The sequence below is a fragment of the Bubalus kerabau genome, chromosome 2 (assembly GCF_029407905.1).
Source record: "Bubalus kerabau isolate K-KA32 ecotype Philippines breed swamp buffalo chromosome 2, PCC_UOA_SB_1v2, whole genome shotgun sequence".
Classification (NCBI taxonomy): Eukaryota; Metazoa; Chordata; class Mammalia; order Artiodactyla; family Bovidae; genus Bubalus; species Bubalus kerabau.
This window is the reverse complement of record NC_073625.1, coordinates 20,982,863-21,006,630: the sequence shown is the minus strand read 5'-3', so window position 1 is coordinate 21,006,630 and position 23,768 is coordinate 20,982,863. Positions and strand designations below refer to the sequence as shown.

General features: G+C 43.4%; 1 long non-coding RNA gene across 1 annotated transcript; it reads left to right on the top strand.

Moving 5' to 3' along the window:
• The first annotated feature begins 283 nt into the window (after nt 1-283).
• LOC129644628 (uncharacterized) lies at nt 284-10,221 on the top strand. The gene is made up of 3 exons (XR_008710895.1): nt 284-319; nt 4,224-4,356; nt 10,120-10,221. It is a non-coding gene; the product is annotated as an uncharacterized LOC129644628 (long non-coding RNA).
• Nucleotides 10,222-23,768: the final 13,547 nt, after the last annotated feature.

The following is a 23,768-nucleotide window of genomic DNA, read 5'->3' as shown; positions in this document are numbered from 1 at the left end:
TGTGTTGCCTAAAAGTGGGTGACAAGTTAGGCAGAGAGAGTCTTGGAGCAAACCTAGCAGTTTCTCCCAAGTGTTGTTACAAGGGCTCCATCAGCCCATCTGTATTGTTATGCAGGTCTGCAGGAGCCCATCCAGGTGGATGCCATGAGCTCATAACAAGAGCCATGCTGCAACAACTGAGACTCCTCGGCTCTCAGCCCAGTGAGAGCTCACATTTTGTTGTGAAAGTGTGTTGAATTTACAAAGTTGGGAAGGAGAGGTGTCATGGGATGATCTTTTCTTTGACATGGACTTGGGTGTTCTGTTTTATGTTGTTTGGGTATGTTGTGTGGGAGGTGGGATGGCTTTGTTCAGCTGGCTTGGATGTTTGAGGCGGGGATGTGAAAGGGGTTAGTAAGGCTTCTATGTGATAAAGGACAAAGACTCTTACAGCTCTCTCTTCCTTACCTGCCTGTATTAGAAAAAGCATTCAATCAAACTCTGTCATCAAGGCAGTGACTGTTACAGAGACAGGAACTGCATGAGATATTTATACAAGATTGTCTGTTGTGTGGAATCTGTGGAAACCAGACCACCCTTCCTATGGGTCAGCTGCCAAAGTCTTGAAATAGCTCTGAGGGCCAGGACCTTTCTGTTATGGTATTTTTCTTTGTGCATAAAACTGGGGTGAGGGGGATGATTTTACTCCCATCATGCTTCACTATAGCTTCTCCCACCCCCAATTTATTACCATCCGTTTATATCCTCTCACTTTCTTTCACCTGTTTAAACTTGGGAGAAAAACAGGACAAGAGGAACGAGGAAGGGGGGCCAGGACAGGCCTTCAGCTGAGAAGGCAGCTGCTTGCATTGTGAGTTGTTGGCAGCTCCCAGCCTTTCTGGAGCATCTCCAAATACCTCTTCCAAATGCTGACTGATACAGAAAATTCCATTTTGTTCTCCTTCCAAATTCAATCTCCATCATGGATTTTGTCATTTTGCTTTATCTTTTTCCAGTTTTATCCCTCCTGCCCCCCCACCCCAAGTCCCCTTAAAGTAGTTCACCTGTAACTTAGAATTATAATAAAAACATACAGCATATCAGTGAATACATGAGGTTTTGACTCCTAGACCAGAATTTAGAAATAATCTAAGTCAGCTGTCTTACTTCTTCATTGAAAAGCTCAGAGGGGTAGAATGACCTACCCCAAATCAGGCAAATAATAAATGGGAGAACCAAACTAGATGTTAGCGCAAACGCTTTGTGTAAGACCGTCTGTACGCCCCTGCAGCAGATCAAGAAGCAATCAAAATAACAGTGATGTGACTTTGAAACAAGATATTAAAACTCTTAGTAATTAAGAATGATGGGGACAAAGATGAGGAAGAGAAGAGTTGCCCCAGGCTCAGGTATACTCTGAAATGTTAAATCTGTTAAAACCCAAAGGAATATTAATGAAGGAAGCTTTATTCCGGGAAGAAGGCACTGAGATGGCTATGGAAATAGTCAAGACAAACTTCTGTCTGTCAAGTTTTATTTATTGCCATGATTTAAATATTATGGAGTATGAGGCATTATCTGTATCTCTGTTTGTTACAAATTACACTGAGAATGTTCTGTAGCATTACAAGAAGAAAAAAGGTCCACTATCAGTAGGACATACAGAGTCTTGTTGGTGCCAATGAGTTATTTAACAATGGATAAAAATTCACTCCCTCCAACCACGGATATCCCCACTAGGATGCCCCATTAACTCCTGCCACCATGGGTTCAGTGGATGACCCACCAGTGACAATGATTAGTCAAATTCAAATATGGCATGTTGCAAACCAGGGCACAAACTATCAGGATTTTTAGAAAATTACATGTGATTTTTAAGAGATGCAGGATGTTGGAAGAGAATCCTGTTAGTAGTGTTTCTTTCTGTGGAACCCTCTTGAGAATATGTATAGCTAACGATTTTTTAAAATTAAAGTTTTCCACTAATAAAAAAAAAAGCAGCAATGGAAGTCAATGGTTTCTTCTGATACTGCATTATATTGAAATACAGTAAGATAAATTATGTTGGGCTTCTTTCATTTTTTAAAGGGTTCAGAAATCCTTGAACTTCAAATCAGTATATAAAAATGTCCCATTATCTTAATTATCAGTGGTCATGCATTTTCATGGACTGGCTTTCATTTCAAAGATGATGCCTGCTTATTCAGCACCAGCAAATGTTAAGGGGCACATTTGAGCTAAATGACTATTCGCTAGTCTTCATGGACAATTAAAATATGCATTTTTTCCCAACTCTTATCCTGAGGTAATCCCGACGTGTCATTGTTGTTATTTAGTTGCTAGGTTGTGTCCAACTCCTTTGCAACCCCATGGCCTATAGCCCTCCAGGCTCCTCTGTCCATGGATCTCCAAGCAAGAATATTGGAGTGGATTGCCATTTCTTTCTCCAGGGGATCTTCCTGACCCGGGGATCGAATCCAAATCTCCTGCATTGCAGGCAGATTCTTTACTGCTGAGCCACCAGGAAAGCCCCAGTCAGGAGGTACTATCAATGACTTAATTTATCCCCTGACCAATCACCTGTTTTCCTATTGTTTAAATCAGTAAGTCTGACTGATGCAATTTTCATCTTTGTAACTTTTCTACCCACTTTTGACAGGGGCATGATGTCATAAAGAAGATATCAGGTCAGAAGCCAGGGCATGTAAGTCCAAGTCTTATCCCTGAAATGTACTCTGGATCTCTGACAATGAATCTTGTTTTCTTCATCTGTAAAATGAAAGCATTGAATTAGACAAACTGTACATCGTCTTCTAGTTTTAACATTCATTATGTCTGAAGTGGCAAAGAAGAAGGAGGAGTGGGGATAGAGAGGAGAAGGGGAGAAGGAAGGGGAGGAAGGGAAGGGAATGAAAAGGTCTGGGTAGGGTCACATTACAGATATTTAATGCCTGCATAGTTGGCAGTCAACAGGACTGGAGAAATCAAACCCTGCCTGCTGGATTTTAACCCAGAGTGAGGGCACTTACTTCCTTACTTGGACAAGATCATATTTCATATCAAATATGACAGTTCCTTTAAAAGCTAAATTTAAATTAGTCTTATGCAAACATCCCAAGGTATACTCTGATTGGCTCACAAGTCTGTGACAAAAGGAATGACTGTGTCTAACTTCTTCCAGTATCACCTTCTATATTAACTCATGAATTCTCATCTCTTATTTTGTCCTTTACTAGACCATCATTTTATGGTTTCCCTGGTAGCTCAGCTGGTAAAGAATCCGTCTGCAATGCAGGAGACCTGCGTTTAATCCCTGGTTGGGAAGATCCCCTGGAGAAGGGAACAGCTATCCACTCCACTATTCTGGTCTGGAGAATCCCCATGGACAGAGGAGCCTGGCGTGCTACAGTCCATAGGGTCACAAAGAGCCAGACATGACTGAGTAACTAAACACAGACCATCATTTAACCTGGTTTTACGATAAAAATGAACTAACATCCTGTCATTGTACACTATAGTACAAGGTACTGTTTAGCTAAGGGCCATCTTTCTAATCACTTAGCACTCTAGTAAATTAGATTCATGCATATTTATATGGAAATGCTCAGTTGTTCTACACCAAGAAGTCCACACCTAGACATTTCCGTGGTGAATGGTTCATGAAAGCAGTTTTTCAAATTACCTGTATTTCTGGCAATCCAACCCAAAATGGGTTTCTTTGCAGGATTTTAAGACAGAGCTTAGGGCAGGTGGCATCTAATAGAATCTCAGAATCAGAATTGTTTTGGAAAAACCTGAGGGAGAACTTGTCTTTGGCATTCATGAAGAGGGAGCATGGCACATTTCTGTCAATGGCCCTGAGGCCTTTCTATCATGGAGCGTATGAGGTTCTTATTGAGGGGTTGTGACTGTCAAAACAAAAAGAATTCTGGCTTCTTGACTCAACTCCCTTGGATGAGATCTGAGACAGACCTAGCAGTTCATTTTGCTTGACAGCAAGTTTATTCAATCTTGAAGCCCCAGTGCATTTTCCATTAAGCTTCTCAGCAAACCATTTCTACACCATTGGCCATTACTTGTGTGCTCCTGATGGCAGCACAATGGAACCATGGATACCTAGTGCACAAATCCAGCCCACTTATTAAGTACCTGCTTTGTATCAGACAGTGTGTTCATGTCCTGAAAGCATTAATCATATGTAATCCTCATCCCTCATGGGTGTTTATTTCAATCTGGGGTCACAGGAACCTCTTTGGAGCAACTGATGCCTGCACTGAGCCTTATGGGAGAAGGAAGATTTAGCCATGTGGACAAACCTAAGGAAGCCTCTCCTAGGGAAACCGAGGCCGGAGATGAGCCTCATCTCTTCAGGAAAAGGTAGGCAGGTTGATGTGAGCAGAGTGTGAGTCATGGGTGGGAATATTATCTCTGTAAAGGGCCAGATAGTGAATATTTCTGGCTTTGTGGCCCTGCAATATTCAGCTCTGTTGCTGTAGGATGAAAGCACCATATATGATTGGCCGCAGCTGTGTTTTCAAAAAATTTTACTTCCAACCCAGGTGTCTGGAGATGTCTGGCCAAGGGGCCCTAGTTTGCTAGGCAGGGCAGAGCGAGTGCAGTGACTGGGATGGTCAAGGGCCTGCTTTGGGGGGACTCCTTTACCAGGTCAGGCCACTGGGATTTGGAGAAATGAGAAATAGTTAAGGCCTGAACTGTCCACAGGAAGCCAAAGGACAGATGGTCTTAGTACCTGTTGCTAAAACTTAGAAAGGAAAACCTATGCCAAGCAAAGGCACTGGCAATTTTCTCTCTCCTCACAGAACATCCACACTTCCTCCAAGGCCTTGCCTGCTGGATTGACACAGCAAGCGCTTCCAACCTGGGCCAGGCTCTTTCCTGTGTGACTGTAGGCCCCAGGATCTCTTTCCAGCCTCCCCTACACCCCTCAGGCCTCTGGAGATACCAACCTGATGAGGTGTTTGATGAAGTTTGTTCAAAATCAGGGGAAGGAGAATAGGGACTCCTGATAGCACCAAAGATCCCAACAGAATACAAGTATTTTTTTTCACTCCCCTAATGATCTGGGAAATTATAAGCATTTATACAAATATATTTTCCATTACATTACCATTTCCTGTCTCCATTTGCAGACTCCCATTCTAACCAGATTTGCTATGAACCCAACCAAAATAATACGGCTTATTTCTCCCATCATGTGACAGTTCGGCTGGCTCCCTGCCACATATTCAACATGTACCCTAAGTGAAATAGTATCCATATTCTATTGTGGTTCCAGGTAAGAAAGGAAGTACATGGTTGCCAAGAGTCAGAGAAGTACCACCTCGTTAGACCCAACTAAGCAAAGGAGAAGTAAGGGAGTCCTTTGGAGGATTAAGTTCTGTTTCTAAAACAAAGACACCTACAGTCAGAAAGGGGAAACGAACACCATCCTCTAAGTCTTACCTGATTTTGTCTCATTCCCTGTAACTGTGGACTAGGCTTCAAAAGTTAGGTTGGCACAATTAACTTTTCTTACGTTTTTGCTTTTACAGATTAAAAGTTATTAAATTTGTGAGTCAGCATCATGAAAATTGGGATAATATGAAAAGTTTACTGGCATGCAGTTTCCACAGTATTATTAGAAGTCAGCACTGAGTCATAGCCTCCCAGATATGAAGAAAGATAAAGGCTTATTCTGGGTTTGATGACAAGGCAACTAGGATGGGGTCTTATTGTGGATAAGGAGTGGAGGGGTTAGGACCGAGTACTGAGTTAGAGGCTGCGTTATTTGAGATTCCTGGTTGCCAGCAGAGGGTAGCACCACCCATGGGTCTTCTTTTTTATTTATTATTTTTTTATCTTTTAATTTATTTTTGACTGTGCTTGTGTCTAGTCAAGGCTATGGTTTCTCCAGTAGTCATGTATGGTTGTGAGAGTTGGACTATAAAGAAAACTGAGCGCCGAAGAATTGATGCTTTTGAACTGTGGTGTTGGAGAAGACTCTTGAGAGTCCCTTGGACTGCAAGGAGATCCAACCAGTCCATCCTAAAGGAAATCAGTCCCGAATGTTCATTGGAAGGACTGATGTTGAAGCTGAACCTCCAATACTTTGGCCACCTGAGGCAAAGAGCTGACTCATTTGAAAGGACCCTGATGCTGACAAAGATTGAAGGCGAGAGGAGAAGGGGACAACAGAGGATGAGATGGTTGGATGGCATCACAGATTCAATGGACATGAGTTTGAGTAAACTCTGGGAGTTGGTGATGGACAGGGAGGCCTGGCGTGCTGCAGTCCATGGGGTCACAAAGAGTCAGACATGACTGAGTGACTGAGATGAATGGAACTGAACTATGCTGTGTCTTCATTACTGCATGGGTTTTTTTCTAATTGTGTTGAGCAGGGGCAACTCTCCAGTTGGTACATGGGCTTCACAGTTTGGTGGTTTCTCTTGCTGTGGAGTACAGACTCTAGGGCATGTGAGTTGAGTAGTTGTAGCTCCTAGACTCTAGATCACAGGCTCAATAGTTGTGGCAAATGGGCTTCGTTGCCCCACGGCATGTGGGATCTTCTCAGATCAGAGACTGAACCTATGTCTTCTGCATTGCCAGGCAGATTCTTTACCAGTGACACACTAGGAAAATCACCCATGAGTCTTCTTAACTTGGTTGCCCAGAGATAGAGCCAGCAGGGAAGAAGGGTGATCTGTAATGGCCAAACGTCAAAAACAGACCAGCCTCTTCACTGCATGCCCTTTTTGTCCTCCTGGTTCTCAGTTCACAGAGATGATTTGTTGTTGTTGTTCATTCACCAAGTTGTGTCTGACTCTTTGCGACCCCATAGACTGCAGCATGCCAAGGCCTCCCTGTCCCCCACCATATCCTGGAGTTTGCCCAAGTTCATATCCATTGCTTGAACAGAGATAAATATGAGATCTCAAAGAATCTTCCAATGGATTCCTTTTCATATAAAGTTAACCAGACTTGATTTCTGTTACTTGCAATCAAGAATCTTGACTGATAACTGTAGAGCTGAAAACTTTATCATTTCAGGTTAAACAGACAAACAAACAGGCTTTAAACTTCAAGCAGAGAAAAACTGTAAGCACTATTTCAAAGCAACAAAAATATTGGTATAGATTTCCACAAATGCATGTTCTTCTCTGCAGTAGCCATTGCAGCAAAGTCTCGGGGTCACGATATTGGAAGGTCATTTGGTTCAGTCTTGGGCACCAAAAAGATTCATATTTATAGAATTTTAGAGCTTAAAAAGGCCCAAGAGATTATTTAAAAAAAAAAAAAAAACAAAACCCTTTAGTTACTGATGAGGAAACCACCACTAAGAACAAAGCACTTTCCCAGTCATATGAAGAATTAATAGAGGATCAGAGAGCAAGCATTGAAATTTGTAGTCAAGGGCTCCTTTTATCTTAGCTGGCAGATTCTTGGAATTCAACTCAAGAGGCTTTCTCATGCCTTGGTATTAAGAAGAACAGACACTCTCTTCATAATATATGAAGGCATTATCTTATATCAATGCCACAGTGCTCTGTGGCTGCCTGGCTCATTCATGCAGGCTAGTGTATTGAAGAAGCCAAGGTCATAGGCTTGAGTCAGGAATGAGCAGCCAGTCTGGCTCACGTCCCACAGCACAGTGTCCAGATGCTGGCTGGCTGTGCCATAATAACGGGACCCTGCTGCTGAGGACACCTGGGTAAGAGAGTGAGAATGGCTCCGTGAGGTCCGTGACCACACTGCTCACAACGTGGGGCAGAAGCAGCTCCCGGAGGGGCTCAGAGGAAGATTAATGGTGTCCGCTTTACATACAGAGGAGGTAATATTAGGCCTTTGCTTTAGAAAAGAAAGCATATGTGACAGAAAACAGTGAAGGATTCCATTTACTAAATAAAGCCTTGCCAGTTAGAAACATTCTTCTGTCTTAGGACAAACGCCAGGTATCTCTCCCCTTGAGAAGTCTCCTATTCTTCCTCCGCTCCCTACTCCGGACCATGCCTGCCCTGTAAAAAGGAGAAGGGGAGCAGCCCCCAGAGCATTCCATTGCTATGGCCCTACACTTGCCAGTGCCCACTCACCAATTTCTTATTGATGGGATAAGTTTGGAAAGAACCAGGAGCACCAAAAGAATGCATATAACAGACTTAGCGAAGTCAAAACAATGAAAGATGTTGCTGTGGTCTGAATTAATTAAGAATTAGTTAGAGAAAGAACTAGTTCTTAAAGGATGGGGAGGATTTTTATGGGGCAAGAGGAAAGTATGGGAGCTGTCCCAGTATGGAAGGAGTCATTTATGAGCAAAAACACAGGAGAAAGGGTAGACGAGGTATGTCCTGGGCATCCTACAGAGAACTGAAGGGGAAGAAGTTTCCTTCAGGAAAGACACTGGGAGATGGGTGTGAAGAAAGCAGGCTAAGGCCACAGTGTGGGGGCTGAAGTGACAGGCTGAGCTGTGTTTTCTTTGCTCAGCAGGCAGGGGGACCCCTGGAAGCTTTTAGAGCCGGGGAGGAGCGCGGGTCACAGCCACGGTTAAGGAAGAGGAGTCTGACAGTGGTTGGAGGCAGCTGGTTGGAGGTGGTTGGCAGGCAGGCTGGAAATTGCATTCATGATGAAAAGTGACCTTAAGTCGAATAAAGGGTTGATGATTCAAGATTAGTGTTCCTGATGGGTCATGGACAGGGAGGGAGGAGGGCTTATTCTTCCTTGTTAGGAAGTAGCTCTGGTGTTACCACTGAGTTCCAGAAAACATACCTTTGCTTCAGACCAGAATACCAAAGACCAGATCTCTTCACTGAACCTGGCCCTGTAGCTGCTCGGGCATGCGGCAGAGCGAGCCTGATCCTGGAGTGGATGGGCCACTCTGGACCACACAGAGCTTGGCAACAGCATGTGCTTAATGAGTCTTTACTAGGTGAGCAGTTCTGATTAAAAACAAAGTGTGTTTGACAGAAGACAGTGAAGAATCCCACAGGGGCCTTCATCTGCCTTGTCCAGAACCTAATCAACCAGATAGGATCCATGAAAACTGAATCTCTGTCAAAGCAGGATGATGGACTGAAGGCGCCTGCGCCTGGCCCCGCAGAGTCTGGCCTTCCAACCTACTACTTCTCTACAGATGAGAAGCTGATTGGATTACACTGGTCACCAGGCCGCCGGGCTGCAGGACATACACAGAGCTGGATAGGGTAGGGATAGAAGAGGAATGAGACATTCACATCTTACTGTAAAATCTTGTAACTAGACTACACGTAGATTTTAAGAACCTGGGTCCCTTCCAGTCTGTGTACATTTGGTCTACTAGCTAGACTGTTGTGCCTGAATTAAATAGTCTTCTGAGTCAAACGAATGGCCTAATAGATATTTTACAGAACTGACCAAATAGTTGACTGTTCTGTCTCTTTAGTTCATGTTATTAAAAATCACCAGCACTGTAACTTTCTCAAAGTCTGTAGGAAGATTTACAGCTCCTGGCATCCCAGTCCCATATTTTGAATAATAATCTTTTTAAAACATGTTACCACCACCATCCAACACATTTATGTGGAGCAAGTAAAATTTCCCTGTTACAGAGCTTTATAACCTCTGATACGTTGGCCCATAGCCTAAAAAGGGAATATAGGTATCAGTCTTGACAAAATCAGGAAAGGAAAATACATGAGCTAAAGGGAATGAAAAGATGTTTGTGATGTGGGTATATAATTACAGTCAGTGAACCCTCTGTGCTCAGGGCATGGAGTAAAGAGGTTGGGTCATTGGATCCCAGACTCCAGAGCAAAAGCCAAGAGATCAGGTGAGCCAGGAGAGCTAAGGTCTGCTCTGCAAAGCCTGTGCTCTTGAACCCTAGGTGGGCCGGGAGCAGCAGACACCTCTGTCTGTTTCTCAGCCTTCCCCAGCCCCCACCGCCTCTCCGCTGAAAAGAGTCTGTCAACAGAGCAAGTTTTCCTCCTCAGCACTCTCCCCCCATCTCCCACCCCTCACCCCCTACCCCTGTCGCTGAAAGATCCAGGGGCTCAGGTGGCAGGAGCATTGCTGGCTTGTGTGTGGAGTCAGGGGAAATCACCGGCTGCTTGAGCTTTGCTGGAGTGTTCAAGAGGCTGGTTTCATTTGATTAAAAGCTCTATCCTCCAGGAAAGAAGCCAGGTCAGTGGGGAGCCTGACTGCCAGCAGAAGTCCACAGGGAAGCAGGAAGACAAGTGAAGGGTTCGGCTCGGCTACTACCAAATATACAGCTGTACTTAACCACAAGGCACGCAGCCTTCCCACCCCAGCCCAGTCCTGGATTCTCCGACTGTGCTGTGGGCACAATCCTGTGATCCTCATGAAAAGCCATGTAAGGAGAGATGCTGTGTGTGCTGTGCTCAGTCTTTCAGTTGTGTCTGACTCTTTACGACCCCATGGACTGTAGCCCGCCAGGCTCCTCTCTGTCCATGGGATTTCCCAGGCAAGAATGCTGGAGTGGGTTGCCATTTCCTATTCCAGGAGATCTTCCTGACCCAGGGATCAAACCTACATCTCCTGAATTGGCAGATAAATTCTTTACCACTCTGCCACCTGGGGAGCCCCAAGAAAAGATGGGTTAAAGCTAAACCCACAGTCAGGGAATGTAGCAGGTACATGCCCAAGAAAGAGCTGTGTCTGTTAGTCTATCATATTTCAGTCAGGTCCATGTTTTGCCTCCTCTCTTCTGAAGAGTTGAGGGGTGCTGAGGGGAAGGGCGTTTGGACAGGCTGCTATACCCTGCCTCGCCTCACAGAGCAGCTCCACTTGCGTCCTGGGTGTCCCCTGGCTGCTCTCAGCCTTCAAGAACCAGGTAAAATTGCCTGGGCAAGGAGTTTTCAATTCTAAAGCCTCTGACTCTGCAAAGTCCTCCCCAGGATGCTCCCTGGAGGGGTGACAGCCTCCTTGTTCTCTTGGCAGAGTGAGATCCTGCCTGCTTACAAAACTCTTCATCTCTTTGCTGAACCCAGGACACTAAGCCACATCTCTGATTTCCTTCAGGAACAAAAATAAACAAAACAAACCCCAAAGGCCTTAGCCATGAGAAGCACATGTGAGAACGACAGGCTTTGAGAGAGGACTGGAAGCCACAAGGAGAGAGTTGTAGTGTGCCCAAACTGGCAGGAAACCCTAAAAGTCGCTGCTAGACATTCCTGTTCTCTAACACCACTGCAGCCTGCCAGGGGCTGGCATCTGCTCTCTTGCCCTTTACTGAACCAGAGTTAAATTAGTAGCACTTCTTACCAGTAGCTCCTCCTCTCTCCTTCCTCTCCTTTCCCTTTCTCTATTCCATCCCTATGCTACTGCTGCTAAGTCGCATCAATCGTGTCTGACTCTGGGCGACCCCATAGACGGCAGCCCACCAAGCTCCCCCGTCCCTGGGATTCTCCAGGCAAGAACACTGGAGTGGGTTGCCATTTCCTTCTCCAATGCATGAAAGTGAAAAGTGAAAGTGAAGTCGCTCAGTCGTGTCCGACTCTTCGAGACCCCATGGACTGTAGCCTACCAGGCTCCTCTGTCCATGGGATTTTCCAGGCAAGAACACTGGAGTGGGGTGCCAGTGCCTTCTCTATTCCATCCCTATAGGAACCAGCTAATTTCTGCCCAGGCCCCTGCAGTTTCATCACATAACTTAAGCCATTATTCAGACATTTTCCCAAATATGTATTTGAAATTTGTTATTCCTGGTAGTTGTGAACTATCAAATCACAACAAACACTGAAGTAGGGAATACTGAGCCCCTGCTCCAATGGGCAATACGGGCTTAGGCTCCAGTGAGGCGCGGGTCACAACTCCTTTGTCAATCAGTCAATACATAACTTTGTTTCATGTGTTTTTCTATTTAAAGACGCCTTATTTAAGAGATATTGTTGATTCATTAATGATTCATTAATGACTAAACTCGTGGTCAACAGCACTGTAACTCATGCCAGGCTGAAGATTATAAATTTTCTCTGTAAGGCACTTAGGAACAATAGACAAAACTTCAGTACTATGCTTTGGGGCTATTTTAAACAGCAAAATTACCAACGAAAGGCACAAAAATGCAAAAAAATTAAAAGTGGCACTAAATAGACCTCCAAAAGGACACTTGATGACAACAGAAGGGCCAAAGGAAGAAGACAGAGCATCACCTTGTTCAGTCCCAGCTGGAAACATATACGTTAAATGAATTAACTTTTTGCTGCTCTGCAGATGTCGGTGAATAACTGCAAAAGTATGGCAAGTATTGATTGGCAGGGGCAAGGGTGACAAACAGGTTTGAGCAAGTACATAAATTAAGAAATATGCAATTGGCAGATAGGATCAACTGTATGCCCTTTCCTAAGAAGCATAATGGTGCCAACGGTTCAGATAACTGTTTTCCATTTTATCACTTTAATATTAGCATAGAATTCATTTGAAAAATTGGTTCTCCTGTTTAAAGGAGATTTGGAAACCAGTGTTTTGGAAAACCTGATCTGTGGTTCATTCCAATTGCAATTATCAGTTTTGTCTAGTAACAGGGAACTGATGAAACTTGTCAACCTCGTGAAGAGAACAGAGAGAAGAGTCTAAAAGGAGAGATACTACACAGAGTGGGGAGGTTGCATGTTACTGTGAGATTTCTGTTTGGTAGAGAAGAGTCATGATTTTATTGTCCTGGAGGACATTAGCCAGTTTTGTATCCAATCTACAAAATGTTATTCTAGAATTCGTTTTTTCCAAAATGCCTAGAAGGTGAACCATAAGAATCTAACCTTCCCCTTTCATAAGCCTGAGAAGCATTCTTCAGACCTTTCAGAGTCTCTGGGTATATCCTGCAGCTCGTTGCAAACCTTGGGAATGTTTTTAGGAATGTTAATTGTTTCAATTAAAAGACAAGAATTACTGTAACGAACTCAGATGTTTGTGTCGAAAGTCAGCACCAGTTTCTTCTTCTCGTGCAAAGTTTACCCTGAGGCTCTGGGATCAGAGCTGGGTGAAATGCAGTAAACTCAGGTTGATGATAGGTTTACTGCAAGAGATTTTATGTTTTTGGAGCTTCACCAAGGTTCCCAGGTCTTTGCCATTAACTGCTTTCACAGTTCCCCTCTGTTTGCTTTTAGCCATTGAACATAATCGAAGGATGGATGGGTGTGTGTGTAAGCATGGATGTTATTTTTGTTTTATTTATTTGAAAAGCACTTAAAAGCTTCAGGCTTTGTGGTCCACAGAGCTTCGTTCTTGGCTGTGGAAACCTGACACTGGCTGGCCCTCCAGCAGCCAGTGGGCATGTGCGGCCTTCATATTTACAGATGGCATTTCAATCACTTACCTTACCCCTTCCTCCACACAGAAATGAGTTACATGCGCTCCATTCTGCAGAAGGCTGAAAGGTGGGAGTGACTCGCCAAGTTTACCAAAGTCAGTGACAGTAGTATCGAGTTCAGCATCAGACAAAGAAGCAATGCAGATGTGAATAAAACAGAGTTTTGTTCATTTGAGAATTGTTTGATACTACCTTTCAGTTTGTTAAGAAAATTATCCCAAACTTAAAAATAAAGCAAAGTCAAGAGCACATGCTCTCAACGCCCTATTGGACCACTGCTTAACAGGGTTGGCAAAAAACAAAGATCCTTTCATTGTTTAGAGCAGTCGGTTTTAAACTTAGCTTCATGTTGGAAGTACCTGGGGACCTACAAATACAGATGCCTGACTCCTATGCCTAGACATTTTAATGTAATGGTATGGGGTGATGTGATGGGCTGAATAATGTACCCTACCCCCCGACAAAGATATCCTCAATCCAATCCTCAGAATCTATGAATATAGATTACCTTGTGTGATAAAAAGATCTAAAAAGATGTGATTAAGTTAAGGACCTTGAGATGGGGAGATTAACCTATATTACCTCAAGGTGTGAGAGTGAATGAAAGCTGTTCAGTTGTGTCCTATTCTTTGCAACCCCATGGACTATACAGTCCATGGAATTCTCCAGGCCAGAATACTGGAGTGGGTAGCCTTTCCCTTCTCTAGGGGATCTTCCCAACCCAGGAATTGAACCCACGTCTCCAACATTGCAGGTGGATCCTTTACCAGCTGAGCCACAAGGGAAGCCCAAGAATACTGGACTGGGTAGCCTACCCCTTCTCCAGAAGATCTTCCCAACCCAGAAATCAAACTGGGGTCTCGCATTGCAGGGGGATTCTTTACCAACTGAGCTATCAGGGAAGCTAGTTGGGAGGGGAGCAATATAATTACAATGACCCTCATAAAACGGTGGCAGGAGGACCAGCTTCAGAGAGAGCAGATGGAAGCAGAGGTCAAAGGACAGAGAGAAGATAGGTGCTGCTGGCTTTAAAGATGGAGGAAGGGGCCATATGGCAAAGAATGCGGGTTTCTCTAGAAGCTGGAAAAGACAAGGAATGGATTCTCCCCTAGAGCCTCCAGAAGATGCCCAGTCCTGTGAACACGTTTTAGACCTCTGACCTCCAGAACTGTAAGAGAAAAGAGTTGTTTTGCTTTCAGCCTCTATGTCTGGGGTAATCTGTTATAATAAGAAGCTAACATAGGTGGGACATTGGGTGTCAGGATTTTTAAAATCTCCCTACGTGATTCTAACATGTGGCAAAGTTTGGGAACCCACTGATGTAACAAAATGTACCCATGTTTGGCTTTGATATTAACTATTTGATCAGAGCCAAATACTGCTGTGAGGTTATAAGGTACTTTATAGATTTCTAGTTAGTAGAGAAGATAACCTCAAGGTCATGAATTGATTGTCCTATAGACTTTAATTACTTTTGTATCTAATCTAGGCATTTTATTATAGAACTCCTGTTTTCTGAAATGCCTGTAAGTATCCAGTTATTCAAAATGCTTTTGGAACCAAATTTACTATCATGCTCATTCCCTCAATAATTAAAATACATTTTTGACACATGTCTTTTTAAATTATTTATTGAGTTATATGGCTGTGCTGGGTCTTAGTTGCAGCACAAAGAATCTTTAGCTGTGGCATGTGAACGCTTAGTTGTGGTATATGGGATCTAGTTCCCTGACTAGGGATTGAACCTGGGCTCCCTGCATTGGGAGCACAGAGTCTTAGCCACTGGACCAGCAGTAAACTCCTTTGACATTTGTTTATTCTGTTTATATGAATGTCTTGCTTTGAACTCTTGAAAATATACTTCTGTGTGTCCAATTATGTAAGTATTTGTGAGAAGGGAAAAGAAAAAATATGTGAGAATACCAGTTTTTGTGCTTTGGAAGAGCTGAAAATAAGATTGAAGAGTTGCTTCTGAAGTTACAGATGGAAGGCCAGAGTAGTCACTGATGCTGGGGCCACAGAGGTCTGAGCTGGGAGAAGCCCATTTCCTGTTATCACCTTTCTGGTTCTCAGTTGCTGCTGGTAGATAGGGCTGGCTTTAAATCCTCACTCTGTTGCTTCATAACTGTATGATCTTGAGAATATTGGCTTAAAGTCTCAATTTCTTCATCTGAAAAAATTGTAATCATTTACATCATAGCATCATATTCGATGAAAGATTGCATGGAAAGCCTGTAGTCCAGTGCCAGACACTTGGGACATACTCCGTTTAAACATCACCCAGGCAGCTGAGCTATGGTAGCAATGGCACCTGCTTTCTTTACTTCATGCCAATGACAGTAGCGATGCCACTGGCGGTCACAGGGTTGAGTAGATTACATTAAATGGCCCGAAGATTTAATTTTCTTCCCAGAAGATCTTACTGTAGGCAGGGCAGAAATTTCAAGCCAAGGAAAAGCCTGAGTCTATTTTTTGTGCACTCAGGTTACCTGTAGGACCTTTTAAACTGATGGGAAGACGTACCCTTATTGGTCTGCTTTCCCTTTGATATTTCTGCCTTTCAGGTATTCGCTTCTCACTGACATGCTAAACCTGGCTTCAGATTACATGTCATGGGGGTGAGGAAACAGAAATTAATCGGCATTGCATTTCTTCCCCTAATTACCTGTCAATATGGCTGAAAGCGTGGGACTTTGTGCAGATGAAAAGATTCTGTGGAAATACACCAGAAACGCGTACAGGACCTCATCAGGGCTAAAGATGCATGCATCTGTCCATCCATGAAACTCTCCCCTGAGTGGCAGAGGCCCAAGTCCACTTTATGAAGGCTCATGAAGTGGAGCTGAAAGGAGTCCAGAACCATCAAAGTCAAATAATTAGAATCTAGAGAGACTGAGTTCAGGAATTAAATATCTACCCTGTCAGTTGATTCAACTGAGAGTTGAGAGAGATTGGAATGATAACCATGCAAAGAATTTTGACCAGATAAAGTGCCAGAGAGGTCTCTGTGTCAGGTCTCATTTAGGGTCACCCTGAGGTTATGGGGAAAATAAGTGAAGAAAAGCCACATCCATCACTAGATGGAAGAAAACAAAAATGAACACTTAACATTACGGAACATAAATGAAAACAGCAGCCCCTCACTTGGGTAAATTATGTATATGGTCAGACAGATTCATTTATAAGTGTGAACATTAGTTAATTCAGTTGGTCAGGTATTCAACAAGCAATTACTGACACTAAAAATACCGAGCAACCTGCTGAGTAAAGATAAGTAAGTAGTAACGGCCAATCTCAAAGAGCCTGCAGTCTTGGCAATTAACATAGTAAATGCTACCGGGGGAGGATATATATGGTACAGTGGTGTCATAGGAAAGAGTGGTAGCATATGAGAGGTTTTTTCTGATTAGTTTATATAACTCAACATCTGCTTCTGCAGACTTAGGGGGCCCTACTTTCAGACATCTAGAAATAAGCTCTTTTCTTTATTCTTTAGTAGACTCTGACAAATGACAAATTCGTTGAGTTAATTTTCCCTGTGTAAGGGAGTATTTTCCATAGGTAAAATAGCACATGGGCTTCCCTGGTGGCTCAGCAGTAAAGAACCCACATGCCAATGCAGGAGACCCAGGTTTGATCCCTGGGTCAGGAAGATCCCCTGGAGAAAGAAATGGCAACCCACTCCAATATTCTTGCCTGGAGAATTCCATGGACAAAGGAGCCTGTACGGCTACAGTCCATGGGTTGACAAAGAGTTGGACATGACTTAGGGACTGAGCACGCATGCACAAAATATTACACAGAGGCATTTTTCTCTGCTTCCCTTGAAAGATCCCTCACTCCTATCAGAACCTCGACCAGGACTAGCTCAGGCCCTGGGACTACCCAGCCAGTCCCACAGTCACCATGAGCTCTGGGAAGCTGGGACATGAATGGGCTTCCCGCCTGTGGGCTTGTCCCCTCTGGGTAGCGAGATCCACAGGTGAGGCTCCTAGAGCCATCACAGGTTAATGGGGTGATGATGAGGCCTGAGCCACTCGGGAATGCAATACTCACGTATTGCAATACTTCTTGTCAGGAACCAGCAGCTGGTTGACTGCAGCCAGGAGATATTTTCCAGTGAAGAAAGTAGGGCCACTGTGTGTAACAGACTTGTTATGTCTCCAGATAGAAGGTGTGTTTATTATATTAGTTGAGGATATTCAATTTTACTATAGACAATAAGCATATGTACAAGATGGATAAAACTCATAGGATGTGTTAGGTGTTGTCCTGGGTTGAATAATGCCCACCCCTGAAACTCATGTTCACCTGGTATGATAATGTGGTCTTATTTGGAAATAGGGTATTTGCTGATGCAGTTAGTCAAGATGTAATCCTACTACATTAGGGTGGGTCCTAAATACTACAACTGGTGTCCTTATGAGAAGGCCATGTGAAATACAAGACAGAGAAGAAGGCCATATGCAGACTGAAGGAGAGATTAAAGTATCTATAAGTTCCTGAGATTTGCACTCATCTCACGCACTAGTAATGCTCAAAATTCTCCAAGCCAGGCTTCAGCAATATGTGAACCGTAAAATTCCAGATGTTCAAGCTGGTTTTAGAAAAGGCAGAGGAACCAGAGATCAAATTGCCAACATCCGCTGGGTCATCGAAAAAGCAAGAGAGTTCCAGAAAAACATCTATTTCTGCTTTATTGACTATGCCAAAGCCTTTGACTGTGTGGATCACAATAAACTGTGGAAAGTTCTGAAAGAGATGGGAATACCAGACCACCTGACCTGCCTCTTGAGAAACCTGTATGCAGGTCAGGAAGCAATGGTTAGAACTGGACATGGAACAACAGACTGGTTCCAAATAGGAAAAGGAGTACGTCAAGGCTGTATATTGTCACCCTGCTTATTTAATTTCTATGCAGAGTACATCATGAGAAACGCTGGGCTGGAAGAAGCACAAGCTGGAATCAAGATTGCCAGGAGAAATATCAATAACCTCAGATATGCAGATAACACCACCCTTATGGCAGAAAGTGAAGAGGAACTAAAAAGCCTCTTGATGAAAGTGAAAGAGGAGAGTGAAAAAGTTGGCTTAAAGCTCAACATTCAGAAAACGAAGATCATGGCATCTGGTCCCATCACTTCATGGGAAATAGATGGGGAAACAGTGGAAATAGTGTCAGACTTTATTTTGGGGGGCTCCAAAATCACTGCAGATGGTGACTGCAGCCATGAAATGAAAAGATGCTTACTCCTTGGAAGGAAAGTTATGACCAACCTAGATAGCATATTCAAAAGCTGAGACATTACTTTGCCAACAAAGGTCTATCTAGTCAAGGCTATGGTTTTTCCAGTAGTCATGTATGGATGTGAGAGTTGGACTGTGAAGAAAGCTGAGTGCCGAAGAATTGATGCTTTTGAATTGTGATGTTGGAGAAGACTCTTGAGAGTCCCTTGGACTGCAAGGAGGTCCAACCAGTCCATTCTAAAGGAGATCAGTCCTGGACGTTCTTTGGAAGAAATGATGCTAAAAATGAAACTGCAATACTTTGGCCACCTCATGCGAAGAGTTGACTCATTGGAAAAGACTCTAATGCTGGGAGGGATTGGGGGCAGAAAGAGAAGGGGACGACAGAGGATGAGATGGCTGGATGGCATCACCGACTCGATGAGCATGAGTTTGAGTAAACTCCAGGAGTTGGTGATGGACAGGGAGGCCTGGCGTGCTGCGATTCATGAGGTCTCAAAGAGTCAGACACAACTGAGTGACTGAACTGAACTGAACTGAAGTTCCTGAGAAATCTGTATGCAGGTCAAGAAGCAACAGTTAGAACCAGACATGGAACAACAGACTGGTTCCAAATTGGGAAAGGAGTACATCAAGGCTGTATATTGTCACCCTGCTTATTTTACTCCTTTGCAGAGTATATCATGCGAAATGCCAGGCTGGATGAAGCACAAGCTGTAATCAAGATTGCTGGGAGAAACACCAATAACCTCAGATATGCAGATGATACCACTCTTATGACAGAAAGTGAAGAAGAACTAAAGAGCCTCTTGATGAAAGTGAAAAAAGAGAGTGAAAAAATCTGGCTTAAAACTCAATATTCAGAAAATGAAGATCATGGCAATTGGTCCCATCACTTCATGACAAATATTGGGGAAACAATGGAAACAGTGAGAGACTTTATTTTCTTGGGCTCCAAAATCACTTCAGATGGTGACTGCAGCCATGAAATTAAAAGACGCTTACTCTTGAAAGAAAAACTATGACCAACCTAGACAGCATATTAAAAAGCAGAGACATTACTTTGCTGACAAAGGTCTGTCTAGTCAAGGCTATGGTTTTTCCAGTCATCTGCTTTCATGCATTGGAGAAGGAAATGGCAAGCCACTCCAGTGTTCTTGCCTGGAGAATCCCAGGGACAGGGGAGCCTGGTGGGCTGCCGTCTATGGGGTTGCACAGAGTTGGACATGACTGAAGCAACTTAGCAGCAGCAGCAGCAGCAGTATGCATGTGAGAGTTGGAACATAAAGAAAGCAGAGCAGCAAAGAATTGATGCTTTTGAACTGTGGTGTTGGAGAAGACTCTTGAGAGTCCCTTGGACTGCAAGGAGGTTCAACCAGTCAATCCTAAAGGAAATCAGTCCTGAATATTCATTGGAAGGACTGATGCTGAAGCTCCAATACTTTGGCCACCTGATATGAAGAACTGACTCCTTGGAAAAGACCCTGATGCTGGGAAAGAGTGAAGGCAGGAGAAGAAGGGGATGATGGCGAATGAGATGGTTGGATGGCATCACCGATTTAATGGACGTGAGTTTAAGCAAGCTCTGGGAGTTGGTGATGGACAGGGAAGCCTGGCGTGCTGTAGTCCATGGTATTGCAAAGAGTCAGACACGACTGAGTGACTGAACTGAACTGAACTGATCTATAAGCCAAGCAATACACAGGGTCACCAGAAACCACGAGAAGCTAGGAGAGGGGCATAAAACTGATTCTCCCTCAGAGCCCAAAAGGAATCAGCCCTGCTAAAACCTTGATTCCAGACTTCTGGCCTCCAGAAATATGGAAGAATAAATTTCTGTGGGACAGTTTGAAAGTGAAAGTGAAGTCGCTCAGTCGTTTCCGACTCTTTGCGACCCCATGGACTGTAGCCCACCAGGCTCCTGCCTCCATGGGATTCTCTAGGCAAGAGTACTGGAATGGGTTGCCATTTCCTTCTCCAGGGGATCTTCCCAACCCAGGGATCAAATCTGGGTCTCCCGCATTCCAGGCAGACGCTTTAACCTCTGAGCCACCAGGGAAGGGGCAGTTTAGACACAGATAAAAGTCAAGCATTGCATGCTGAGCATAGATGGAAACAGATGAGAGGGTCAAGAGGCACTGATATTCATGAACCTGTAAATACACATGGGGCACATTAGACAATCAGCACTCATGAGGTCAGTGGCTGGTCATTGGTGACACTCATTCTGGCTCCATATATCCAGTGTTTAAAACATTCGGACAAAAACCTGGGCTGCTCGGAAGGTCATCGGCGAGTTCCAGCTGTGCCCAGGTGTAGTTGTGCTGCATCTTCCTGAGATAATATGTGAGGTTAGTCCCAGGTGTCTCCATCTGTTGGTCCCTTTTCCTCATACCTTTTCCTGGTCAGCAGGAAAATCTCCTGCACAGAATAAAAGGGTGAGAGTGGAAAAGGGGAAGGGGAGAGAGAGAAAAAATCTTCAAATATTGTGTACAAGTATTCAGGTGGTGTGGTCCATCCTTCTTACACTTTATCCTAAGGCTATTAACCAACTCATCTCTTTTCTCTTGTTTTTTTTCTGTTTGTTTTAAATTGATTCCATAAACCAGGTGATTTTAGCATTGTAATTTGGCTGTGAGCCTTTCAGTTCCATGACTTCTAGAATACCTTGCCTAGTAGTATGGAGATAGCAAGATGATTTCTCATCCACACCAAGGGTAGTAGTTTACCTGGTGGTATTTCCTGGTATCTTGGATTTTGTTTTTGTTTTTTGAGCAAATGTTCATTTAAGACGTATTCTGTGCTAGCTGCTTTTCTAGGTCCCTGCTGTATAGTAATGGGCAATGCAGACTTGGCTCCCCACCTGGTGACCTCAGTCCTGCAAGAGAGATAACCAGTATGTAATGCAGTGTGAGCATTTTCTGTGACCATGGAAGTGTCCAGTACAAAAGAGCACACATGAGGGACATATAACCCAGTCTAGAGCAATCAGGGAACATGTCCTGGAGGAAACATGGTCATACTGAGACCATATGAGCAAATAAGAGGCAGAAGTCTTGGGAAAATGTTCTAGGCAGAAGGAATGGAATGAACAGGAACCCAGAGGTCAGAGAGACAGCATGGCAAATTTGGGAAACTGAAAGAAATCCGGTATGGCCTTGAGCATAGAGAATAAACAGGAGAAGATGAATGATGAAACTGGACAAGTGAGTGGAGACTTTTAAAATCACATACATAGATTAAACTGTATCCTACGTTATCTAAAGTCACGTGAGGCTTCCCACAAAGCACCTAGTTTGTGTCTGTTTGCTGCTGATGAAACAGTGTATTCAAATTCAGCCCCCACCCAATCACACTTTAATTTTTAGGATTGATATTCCCAGCTGCTTTAGTATTGATTAAAAATGTTTATAATTATAGACAATGATATTATCAAGCTTTCAGTGTTTGAGTTCAGATTAAAACCCACCCATCGTTGACTTGTTGGATGAGGTCTAGCTAACTGTCTTTCTTCTTCCCACCTTTGTTGTACCATCTCTGGAAAGCCTCTTTCTCTACTTTCTGCTTTGGTGCTCCAGATGTTAAACAATAGTTCACTTCACTTAATCTCGAGAGGACATAATGAATGTTAAGAAGAGTGAAGAACATTTTGAATATGATATAATTTAATTACCTATTAAGGACTTTCCAACTGCAAGGATGGCAAAATGCTGCTTCTTTTCCCCAACGCTTCTCACCCTAGACCCATTTCCTTTTCTAGAGATTATTAAACAAGAAATAGCTGTGATATGTGTGGAAGTGTAGGGTGCAGAGCTGCCCAGAATAAACACGATAACTCAGATGACATTTTGAGTCCTGCCTGAATCTCGAAACTATGATTTTATAGATGTATCTTGTTTATGCCAAAGAATGTTAAAACTACCATACAACTGTGCTCATTTCACATGCTGGCAAGGTAATGCTCAAAAATCCTTCAAGCTAGACTTCAGCAGTATGTGAACTGAGAAATTTCAGATGTACAAGCTGGATTTAGAGAAGGTGGAGGAACCAGAGATTAAAATGCCAACATTCATAGAGAAAACAAAGGAATTCCAGAAAAACATCTACTTCTGCTTCATTGACTATACTAAAGCCTTTGACTGTGTGGATCACAACAAACTGTGGAAATTCTTAAAGAGATGGGAATACCGGACCACCTTACCTGCCTCTTGAGAAACCTGCATGCAGATCAAGAAGCAACAGTTAGAACTGGACATGAAACAAAAGAACTGGTTCCAAATTGGCAAAGGGGTATGTAAAGACTGTATGTTGTCACCCTGCTTAGTTAACTCCTTTGCAGAGTACATCATGCAAAATGCTGGCTGGATGAAGTACAAGCTGGAATCAAGATTGCCAGGAAAAATATCAATAACCTCAGATATGCAGATGACACCAACTAATGGCAGAAAGTGAAGAGGAACTAAAGAGTCTTCTGATTAAGATGAAAGAGACAAAACTCAACATTCAAAAAATGAAGATCATGGCATCTAATCCCGTCACTTCATGGCAAATAGAAGGGGAAAAAGTGGAAACTGTAACAGATTAAAATATTTTCTTGGGCTCCAAAATCACTAAGGAAGGTTACTGCAGCCGTGAAATTAAGAGACTCTTCCTCCTTGGAAAGAAAGCTATGACAAATCTAGATAGCACATTAAAAAGCAGAGGTATCACTTTGTCAACAAAGATCCATATATGCAAAGCTGTGGTTTTTCCAGTAGTAATGTACAGATGTGTGAGTTGGACCATGAAGAAGGCTGAGCATCAAAGAATTGATGCTTTCAAATTGTGGTGTTGGAGAAGACTCTTGAGAGTCCCTTGGACTGCACAGAGATCAAACCAGTCAATCCTAAAGGAAATCAACCCTAAATATTCATTGGAAGGACTGATGCTGAAGCTGAAGCTCCAATACTTTGGCCACCTGATGCGTAAGAGCTGACTCATTGGAAAAGACCCTGATACTAGGAAAGATTGAGGGCAGGAGGAGAAGGGGACAACAGAGGTGGAGATGGATGGATGGCATCACTGACTCAATGGACATGAGTTTGAGCAAACTCTGGGAGACAGTGAAGAACAGAGGAGCCTGGTGTGCTGCAGTTCATGGAGTCGAAAAGAGTTCAGTTTATGACTATGTGACTGAACAACAACAATAATCTTGTTTATGTAATACAAATATTTCTAAAAAATTCTCTGGAAGTTGATTTTA